The sequence below is a fragment of the Rattus norvegicus genome, chromosome 2 (assembly GCF_036323735.1).
Source record: "Rattus norvegicus strain BN/NHsdMcwi chromosome 2, GRCr8, whole genome shotgun sequence".
Lineage (NCBI taxonomy): Eukaryota > Metazoa > Chordata > Mammalia > Rodentia > Muridae > Rattus > Rattus norvegicus.
The window spans coordinates 9,993,019-10,003,989 of NC_086020.1; the positions used below are offsets into that span (position 1 = coordinate 9,993,019).

General features: G+C 36.7%; 1 non-coding gene across 1 annotated transcript; it reads right to left on the reverse strand.

Moving 5' to 3' along the window:
• Positions 1 to 4,694: 4,694 nt before the first annotated feature.
• Positions 4,695 to 4,801, reverse strand: LOC120101163 (U6 spliceosomal RNA). Its single transcript, XR_005501560.1, has one exon. It is a non-coding gene; the product is annotated as a U6 spliceosomal RNA (small nuclear RNA).
• Positions 4,802 to 10,971: the final 6,170 nt, after the last annotated feature.

A 10,971-nucleotide genomic window follows, 5' to 3' on the forward strand; every position in this document is an offset into this window, starting at 1 on the left:
GTCAATGTTATTTAAGTTTTAGACAACCTTATATTTGCAACCCAATATGGTTACTGCTAAACTTCATTTAATTAACAATTGTACAACATCCTTACCTTTCTTATATACTGTTAGATTTAGTTTACCAACTTTTTTCCCCCATAGAAGGTTTTTATCAATTTACAAAGAAACTCCTGAGAAATGTCCTCATCTGACTATTTATGTTTGGTGAATAATCATATTTTCAAATGTGCCTACACTTAAAGATGTTCACGCTTAAAGTTAGAGGGCATTATTTTTAAAAGAAAATAGAGTCTTGATGTGGTTTCGATATAAATATATGAAAGAAGTTCATTAATGCCCCCTCCTCAGATTTGTTCCTAAGGGCCACCTAAGTGCAGAGTGTGCTGTTCTTTGTTATATGCAAAATATTTGTCTAGTTGTTTATGCATGTAGTCTAGAATGACCAAAACACACCTTCCTATCACCAAAACAATTCAAACTCAATGAGGAAGGCACTTGTGGGTTCCTTGGTGTTTTGGCATAGCGCTTAGATACTTGGTTTTATCAATTTTTATTAAAATACACTTTCTTTTTTAAAAGTTCTTATAATTTTGATTTAAAGTTTAATTAAACATTTAATCACTGAATTTCAGTTTCTTAATTTGCTTAAAGAAATATGATTAACATGCATTGCATGGTCTTCTTAAGAAAAAAAATTAAAATAGTCTCAAGTTTCTAGATTCAGTCTAATAAAACTATCAAAAGTTAAACAACTTCTTAGTACAGAATTTGTTAAATTATTATTTAACTACATTTTAATTTTTTATTTTATTGAAAAACTTACACAATGTATTGTAATTATGGTTTTATTGGATATTTTTTATTTACATTTCAAATGTTATCCCCTTTCCCGGTTTCCAGGCCATAAGCCCCCATCCCATCTCCCTCCCCTTCTTTCTATGATGGTGTCCTCCCTCCCCCACCACTCCTCTCCCCCGGCCCCCCGACTTGACCCTGCAATGGTGGGGTCTAGCTTTGGCAGGACCAAGGACTTCTCCCCCCACTGGTGCCCAACAAGGCCATCTTCTGCTACATATGCAGCTGGAGCAATGGGTCTCTCCATGTGTAGTCTTTGAGTAGTGGTTTATTACCTAGGAGCTCTGGTTGGTTGGTATTGTTGTTCTTATGGGGTTGCAAACCCATTCAGCTCCTTCAATCCTTTCTCTAATTCCTCCAATAGGGACCCGATTCTCAGTTCAATGGTTTGCTGCAAGCATTCGCCTCTGTATTTGACATGTTCTGGTTGTGTCTCTCAGGAGAGATCTATATCCTGATCCTATCAGCATGCACTTCTTAGCTTCATCAATCTTATCTAGTTTTGGTGGCTGTATATATATATATGAGCTGTATACCCAGTTGGGGCAGGCGCTGAATGGCCATTCCTTCTGTCTCTGCTTCAAACTTTGTCTCCATATACCCTCCTATGGATATTTTTGTTCTCCCTTTTAAGGACTGAAGCATCCTCACTTTGGTCATCCTTCTTGAGTTTCACTCGGTCTGTGGATTGTATCTTGGGTAATTCCAGCTTTTGGGCTAATATCCACTTATCACTGACTGCATACCATATGTGTTTGTTTTTGCAATTGGGTTACCTGACTCAGGATGATATTTTCTAGTTCCATCCATTTGCCTATGAATTTCAAGAAGTCATTGTTTTTGATAGCTGAGTAGTACTCCATTGTGTAGATGTACCACATGTTCTGTATCCATTTCTCTGTTGAAGGGCATCTGTGTTCTTTCCAGCTTCTGGCTACTATAAATAAGGCTGCTATGAATATAGTGGAGCTTGTGTCTTTTTTATACATTGGAGCATCTTTTGGGTATATGCTCAAGAGAGTATAGCTGAATATACCTCAGGTAGTTGAATGTCCAATTTTCTGAGGAGCCTCCAGACTGCTTTCCAGAGGGGTTGTAACAGTTTGCAATCCTACCAACAATTAGATTCCCAACTTTTCATAGGCATTTTACACCTATTTATGATGGATATTGAATTTTTTTTTGATTTTCAGGACTACCAGCTTGACTTCACACAATTAATTCAGTATTGTGGTTTTTTGTTGTTTGTTTCCTTTGTGTGTTTTAATTTTCTGAGTTTGTACAACATTTATATTTATACCTTAAATATTTGGAAGTACCTGTTACAGAACTCATCTAAACATACAGTTTCTTCTCTGACAAGATTTTTAAAAAATGTAGGGCTACTCAGCTTTGGTCATTTATATAATTCAGGAGATTTGTCCATATCATCTAGGTGTCTCTATATATTGGTGTATAATAATTCATAATCATATCACTATTGTTGCTGTGATGTCTAACCTCTGTGGATATTCATAGTCTATTTCTATCAGTAGTAACTATATTCTTCAATTTCTTTTTTCCTTGGGTATTTCTTTATTTACATTTCAAATATTATTCCTTTTCCCGGTTTCCTGTCCATAAGCCCCCAATCCCCTCCTCCTCTCCTTCTTCTATAAGAAGTTTGCAATCCCACCAACCATGGAGGAGTGTTCCTCTTTCTGCACATCATCACAAAGATCTGCTGTCACCTGAGCTTTTTATCTTAGCCATTCTGACTGTCGTGAGGCGGAATCTCAGGGTTGTTTTGATTTACATTTTCCTAATAACTAAGGATTTTGAACATTTCTTTAGATATGTCTCAGCCATTCGATATTCCTCACCTGAGAATTCTTTGTTTAGCTCTGTACCCCATTTTTAATAGGGTTATTTGGCTCTCTGGAGTCTAACTTCTTGAGTTCATTGTATGTTTTGGATATTAGCCCTGTATCAGATGTAGGATTGGTAAAGATCTTTTCCCAATCTGTTGGTTCCAGCTTTGTCCTAATGATGTTGTCCTTTGCCTTACAGAAGCTTTGCAGTTTTATGAGGTCCCATTTGTCGATTCTTGATCTTAGAGCAGAAGCCATTGGTGTTTTGATCAGGAAATTTCCCCAGTGCCCATGTGATCAAGACTCTTCCCGATTTTTTTTTTCTGTTAGTTTGAGTGTAGCTGGTTTGATGTGGAGGTCCTTGATCCACTTGGACTTGAACTTTATAAAAGGAGAAGAGAGTGGATCAATTTCCATTCTTCTACATGCTGACCTCAAGTTGAACCAGCACCATCTGTTGAAAAAACTATCTTTTTTTTCCACTGGATGGTTTTCCTTCCTTTGTCAAAGATCAAGTGACCATAGGTGTGCAGGCTCATTTCTGAGTCTTCAACTCCATACCGCTGATCTACCTGCCTAACTCTGTACCAGAACCATACAGTTTTCATCATTATTGCTTTGTAACACTGCTTGAGGTTAGGGATGGTGATTCCCGCAGAAGTTCTTTTATTGTTGAGGATAGTTTTTGCTATCCCTGGTTTTTTGTTATTCCAAATGAATTTGAAAATTGCTCTTTCTAACTCTATGAACACTTGAGTTGAAATTTTGATGGGGATTGCATTGAATCTGTAGATTGCTGTTGGCAAAATGGCCATTTTTACTATATTAATCCTGCCAATCCATGGGCATGGGAGGTCTTTCCATCTTCTGAGATCTTCAATTTCTTTCTTCAGAGATTTGAAGTTCTTGTCATACAGTTCTTTCACTTGCTTGGTTAAAATCACACTGAGTTATTATATATTTTTTGGGAATATTTTGAAGGGTGTCATTTCCCTAATTTCTTTCTCAGCCTGTTTATCCTTTGAGTTGAGGAAGGCTACTAATTTGTTTGAATTTTATACCCAGCCACTTTGCTGAAATTGTTTATCAGGCTTAGAAGTTCTCTGGTGGAACTTTGGGGTCACTTAAGCATACTTAAGTAATCTTAAGTATACATATATGGTAATCCGCATATAGTTACATTTTGACTTCTTCCTTTCCAATTTGTATCTCTTTGACCTTCTTTTGTTGTCTGAATTCTCTGGCTAGAATTTCAAGTTCTATATTGAGTAGGTAGGGAAAGAGTGGGCAACCTTGTCTGGTCCCTGATAGTAGTGGGATTGCTTCAAGTTCCTCTCTATTAATTTTGATGTTAGCTACAGGTTTGTTGTATTTTTTTTTTTACTATGTTTAGGTATGGGCCTTGAATTCCTGATCTTTCCAGGATTTTTTATCAGGAAGGGGTGTTGAATTTTGTCAAAGGCTTTCTGAGCATCTAATGAAATGATCCTGTGTGGGTTTTTTTTTCTTTATTAACTTGAGTATTTCCTATTTAAATTTCGATTGTTATTTCCTTTCCCTGTTTCCAGACCAACAGCCCCCTAATCCCTCCCCCTCCCCCTCCCCTTCTTTATGGGTGTTCCCCTCCCACCCTCCCCCCTTGCCGCCCTCCCCCAACAATCTAGTTCACTGGGGGTTCAGTCTTAGCAGGACCCAGGGCTTCCCCTTCCACTGGTGCTCTTACTAGGCTATTCATTGCTACCTATGAGGTTGGAGCCCAGGGTCAGTCCATGTATAGTCTTTGAGTAGTGGCTTAGTCCCTGGAAGCTCTGGTTGCTTGGCATTGTTGTTCATATGGGGTCTCGAGCCCCTTCAAGCTCTTCCAGTCCTTTCTCTGATTCCTTCAACGGGGGTCATATTCTCAGTTCAGTGGTTTGCTGCTGGCATTCGCTTATGTATTTGCTGTATTCTGGCTGTGTCTCTCAGGAGAGATCTATATCTGGTTCCAAAAATATGGAACGCTTCACGAATTTGTGTGTCATCCTTGCGCAGGGGCCATTCTAATCTTCTTTGTATCGTTCCAATGTTAGTATATGTGCTGTTGAAGTGAGCACGATCCTGTGGTTTTTATCTTTGAGTTTTTATATATAGTGGATTATGTTGATGGATTTCTGTGTATTGAACCTTCCCTATATCCCTGGGATGAAGCCTACTTGATCATGATGGAAGATTGTTTTGATGTCTTCTTTGATTCAGTTTGGGAGAATTTTATTGAATATTTTTGTGTCAATATTCGTAAGGGAAATTGATCTGAAGTTCTCTTTCTTTGCTGCGTCTTTGTGTGGTTTAGGTATAAGAATAATTGTGGCTTCATAGAAGGAATTTGGTAGCGCTCCATCTGTTTTCATTTTGTGGAATAGTTTGGACAGTATTGGCATGAGGTCTTCTATGAAGGTCTGATAGAATTTTGCACTAAACCCGTCTGGTCCTGGGCAGTTTTTTGGTTGGGAGACTTTTTATGACCGATTCTATTTCTTTTGGATTTATGGGACTGTTTGGATGGTTTATATGATCCTGATTTAAGTTTGGTACCTGGTATCTGTCTAGGAAATTGTCTATTTTCCAGTTTTGTTGAGTACAGACTTTTGTAATAGGATTTGATCACTTTTTTAATTTCCTCAATTTCTGTTGTTATGTCTCCCTTTTCATTTCTTATTTTGTTAATTTGGATACTGTCTCTGTGTCCTCTCATTAGTCCTTCTAATTGTTTATCTATCTTGTTGATTTTCTCAAAGAACCAGCCCCTGGTTTTGTTGATTCTTTGTATAGTCCTTTCTGTTTCAACTTAGTTTATTTCAGCCCTGAGTTTGATTATTTCCTCCCTTCTACTCCTCTTTGGTGTGTTTGCTTCTTTTTGTTCTAGAGCTTTTAGGTGTGGTGTTGAGGTACTAGTGTATGCTCTTTCCAGTTTCTTTATATAGGCACTCAGAGCTATAAATTTTACTTTTAGCACTCGTTTTATTGTGTCCCGTAAGTTTGGGTATGTTGTGCCTTCGTTTATTTTTTTTTTTCTTTTCCTTTAGATGTCATTTACATTAAATTCTAAAAAGTCTGTAATTTCTTTCTTTATTTCTTCCTTGACCAAGTTTTCAATGATTAGAGCATTGTTCAGCTCCCATGTGTATGTGGGCTTTCTTTCATTTTTGTTGTTATTGAAGACTAGCCTTAGTCCTTGATGATAAAATTGCATGGGATTGTTTTACTCTCTTTGTATCTATTGAGGGAGGTTTTTTGACCAATTATATGGTCAGTTTTGAAGAAGGTACCATGGGGTGCTGAGAAGAAGGTGTATTCTCTTGTGTTTCATCTTCTATAGATGTCTCTTAAATCCATTTGGTTCATAATTTCTGTTAGTTTCACTGTGTCTTCATTTAGTTTCTGTTTCCATGATATGTCTATTGATGAAAGTGGTATTTAAGTCTCAGACTATCATTGCATAAAGTTCAATGTATGCTTTGAGCTTTAGTAAGGTTTCTTGCATGAATGTGGGTGCCCTTGCATTTGGTGCATAGATGTTTAGAGTTGAGAATTCATCTTGGAAGATTTTTCCTTTGAAGGGTATAAAGTGTCCTTCCTTATTTTTTGATAACTTTTGGTTGAAAATCTATTTTATTTGATATTAATATGGCTACTCCAGCTTGTTTTTGGAAAAATTTTCCCAATCTTTTACTCTTAGGTAGTGTCTGTCTTTGTCACTGAGGTGTATTTCCTGTATGCAGCAAAATGCTGTGTCCTCTTCACGTATTCACTCTGTTAATCTATGTCTTTTTATTGGGGAATGAGTCCATTGCTCTTAAGAGATATTAAGGAATAGTGATTGTTTCCTTTTATTTTTCTTTATAGAGATGGAATTATGTTTGTGTGTCTATCTTCTTTTTGGTGTCTTGCAATATTGCTTTTTTGCTCTTTCAAGGGTATAGTTTCCCTCCTTGTCTTGGAGTTTTCCATCAATTTTCCTTTGTAGGGCTGCATTTGTGGAAATATATTGTTTAAATTTGGTTTTGTCACGGAATATCTTGGTTTCTCCATTTATGGTTATTGAGAGTTTTTCTAGATATAGTAGCCTGGGCCGGCATTTGTTTTTTCTTAGGGTCTGTATGACATCTGTTCAGGATATTCTGGCTTTCATAGTCTTGTTGAGAACTCTGGTGTAATTCTGATAGGTTTGTCTTTGTATGTCACTTGACCTGTTTCCCTTACTGCTTTTAATATTCTTTTTTTGTTGTTGTTGTTGTTTTGTTTTGTGAATTTAGTGTTTTGACTACTTTGTGATGGGAGTAATTCCTTTTCTGGTCCAATCTGTTTGGATTTCTGTAGGCTTGCTGTATGTTCATGGGCATCTCTTTCTTTAGGTTATGGACGTTTTCTTTTATAATTTTGTTAAAGATTTTTACTAGCCCTTTAAGTTAGGAATCTTCATTTTCTTCTATACCTATTATTCTTAGGTTTCTTCTTCTCATTGTGTCCTGGATTTCCTGGAAGTTTTGGGTTAGGATATTTATGCTTTCTCCACTTTCTTTGACCATTTTGGCAATGTTTTATATGGAATCTTTTGCCCCTGAGATCCTCTCATCAATCTCTTGTATTCTGTTATTGATGCTTATGTCTATGATCTTTTTCGTAGATTTTTTTTCTCTCCAGACTTGTCTCCCTCTGTGATTTCTTTATTATTTCTATTTTCACTTTTAGATCCTGTATGATTTTGTTCAATTCTGTCACCTATTTGGTTGTGTTTTCCTGTAATTCTTTAAGGGATTTTTGGGTTTATTTTTTAAGGGCTTCTACTTGTTTATCTGTGCTCTCCTGTATTTCTTTAAGGTAGTAATTTATGTCCTTCTTAAAGTCCTCTATCATCATCCTGAGATGTAATTTTAAATCCAAATCATGTTTTTCTAGTTTGTTGGAGCAAACAGTATTTGCTGTGGTAGAAGAACTGCATTCTGATAATGCCAAGTAGTTTTGGTTTCTGTTGCTTAGGTTCCTGTGTTTGTCTCTGGCCATCTGATTATCTCGGATGTTAGTTGGTCTTGCTGTCTCTGATTGGAACTTGTCTCTCCTGTGATCTGTGAGCCTGTGAGCCTGTGAGCCTGTGATCTTTGGAGTAGGAGTGCTCCTGTCAGACCAGCTCTCTGTTGGTAGGCTTTGGGTCTGAGAGCTGTGGGACAGGTCTATTCTGTGCTCAGATCGAGACCTGAAGGCTTATGTCCTAGTCCGTTAGGCCACGCTGCAGCTCCTGCACCCTGTATGCTTTGGGGTGTCTCCCCTTGGATAGCAATGGAGAGAAAGTAGTGTCTCACCTGTGCGCTGTGGGCTTCGGAGAGAGAATGCTCCTGGAGAACAGCTCTCTGCAGGCAGGTTTTGTGTCCCAGGTCTGTGGAGCATACCTGGCTCTGGGTGATGATGGAGACCAGAAGGACAAGTTTTGGACTATTATATCATGCATTTTTATCTACATTCTTTTTTAAAATTAGAGAACATTTATCATGGCAATTATACTTTCATAGTGGAAGTGATAATTTTTGAAAAAATTTTAAGATATTTAGTAATTGTTAAGAGTCACTTCTTACATCCTGTCTTGTGTTAAGAATATCTATGATTTTTAGCTAAATTGCATTATACGCCATGCCACAGTGTATTTTACCAGTTTAAACAGTGTATTTCTTAATAGAAACTGTTCTTAATTTTCTTTATAACTGAAGACAAGAGATGGCATGTATTGTATAAACATGAGCTAATTCTAAATTAATTTGCCAAGGTCTTTAGATTGTGTTATGAAATTTGCATCATAGTCTAATTATCTTTCACTTATATAAACACATCAATGGGATCTTCCTTTTTAAAATACTCAGGCAGAAGCAGCAGGGTCTACTGTCCTTAATGATATTTAACAATGTTAATATTATGTCATGATCAAATTAATATTACTTGAATTACTTTGTGTTTACTCAGCATATACCATATGTTTATTCGGATAGTTCTGAAAGAATGTTCAGTAGGTGATGCCAATTCAGAATTATATTGTATTAATAATTAGGAGATGCCCATATATTTTATTTAATCTACTAAGTGAGTAGATGGTAGTTTTCACTAGAATCATTCCGTTCAAAAATTATTGAGAACTAGATTTTGCCCTCTTCATATTGTTGCTCATCTTTCATTATTACACTAGTCAAAACTCAGATTACTTTGTTGAAGTAGTTATTAGTAATTCTCTCTTACGTGTATATTTAAAGAATCTGGACTTTGATCTTGGCAAACATTAACAAAGTAATCTCACTGGAGTGACAGAGTCAGGCAGACAGTAATCAGCACATCATCTTAGCTGTCTGAAATCTGACAGAGAAGATTTTCAAGTTTTTTTTAAAGTAGAGTATTAATATCCTACAAAAGGTTTGTTAAGAGTCCCATTGTCAGATGAGTTCGAGAAATGCTGTTTCTGTATTTATTTCCTAATATCTATTTTGCATATAAGAGTACAGAGAAGTTTTACAGTGAAGAAACCTTTTAGTTTTAACTCAACATTTTTCACTTATTTATCAATGACACTTTTATCCGCAATACCTCTTAAAATACTTAAGACAATGGTCTCCATACAAACAGCTTTGGCATTACTGCCTGATAATTCTGACACATATCACTTAGTTCTATAAGTACTTACATGTATCGACACAGAGTAAGAAGAATGTTAAGGAAAATGTGGTGGAGAATATGGAAGAGTTTTGTCAAATGTAGGCTCCACATGAACCAAATTAGTAAGTTTCAGGTAGAATGTTTCAGAGCCAACTCTTACAATTTAAAATTAGAGTGTTTCAGGGTGTCACATATGAAAGCAAACCTCAGAAGGCATGTTGGACAATATGTAAATAAAATTTGCTGAACAAATGTTTGATGACAAAAGTGCAAATTAATTAGAAACATGCAGGATAAATTGCTTTTGAAATATGCCTGTGTGTAAAATTTTAGAAATGGCTTAAAATAAGTTTTGACCAGATGTGTTGTGGGTTTTACTAAGCTCAGATATTAAAAAGTTCAGGATGTGCATGATCATGAAGAAGTCATTAAGTTCTAACATAAAATCTTAGAAAAGAGAAAATGAACATTTGTGTTTAGAAGGTTTTAATGAACCTTAACATGGTACAGAATAATGTCCTTGAAGTCAGTAAAATCTACCCACTGCCTTTCTTACTAGTCTATCAAAATTATTTCCCCAAATTTCAAGATGGAACACTAATCTCCTAGAATTATGGATATGCAAATTTGTCTTTTATTCGCTTTTGGTAACAAACACTTATGGCCATGTGTCATTAAAACATTGTTTCCATTGAATTTTAATTTTAATTTTCTGAATTTGGTATTATCACATGGTTCTAGTAGGTATTTACTTGTTTATTCAAAACAATGATCAGTGATGTCAGCAGGTCTCTGAAAATAGAATTTCTTAACTTGTGTTTACTTTGCTATATTCAAAGCAGAAGAACTGAAAAAAAAAACTACAACTCTGTAAACATGCTTTGGCTTGCCTTTTTATTGATAGATTTTTGTATATTGAACCATCCCTATATCTCTGGGATGAAGTCTACTTGATCATGGTGGATGATCTTTTTGATGTGTTTTGGGTTCACTTTGCAAGTCTTTTATTAGGTATTTTTGAATCAACGCTCATGAAGGAAATGGGTCTGTAGTTCTCTGACTTTGTTGAGTCTTTGTGTAGTTTGGGTATCAGGTGATTGTTGCCGCATAGAATAAGTCTGGCAGTCTTCCTTCTGTTTCTATTTTGTGGAGTTATATTGTCTTCTTTGACTTCTTTGAAAATGTGGTAGATTCCTGGTTGCTGCCGCTGCAGAGAGCCCGTGGGGAGCACCCCAGGAGCGAACCTGAGCCTCGGGACCACAGGTAAGACCAAATTTTCTGCTGCAAGAAAGCTGCCTGGTGAACTCAAGACACAGGCCCACAGGAACAGCTGAAGACCCGTAGAGAGGAAAAACTACACGCCAGAAAGCAGAACACTCTGTCCCCATAACTGACTGAAAGAGAGGAAAACAGGTCTACAGCACTCCTGTCACACAGGCTTATAGGACAGTCTAGCCACTGTCAGAAATAGCAGAACAAAGTAACACTAGAGATAATCTGATGGCGAGAGGCAAGCGCAGGAACCCAAGCAACAGAAACCAAGACTACATGCCATCATCGGAGCCCAATTCTCCCACCAAAACAAACATGGAAT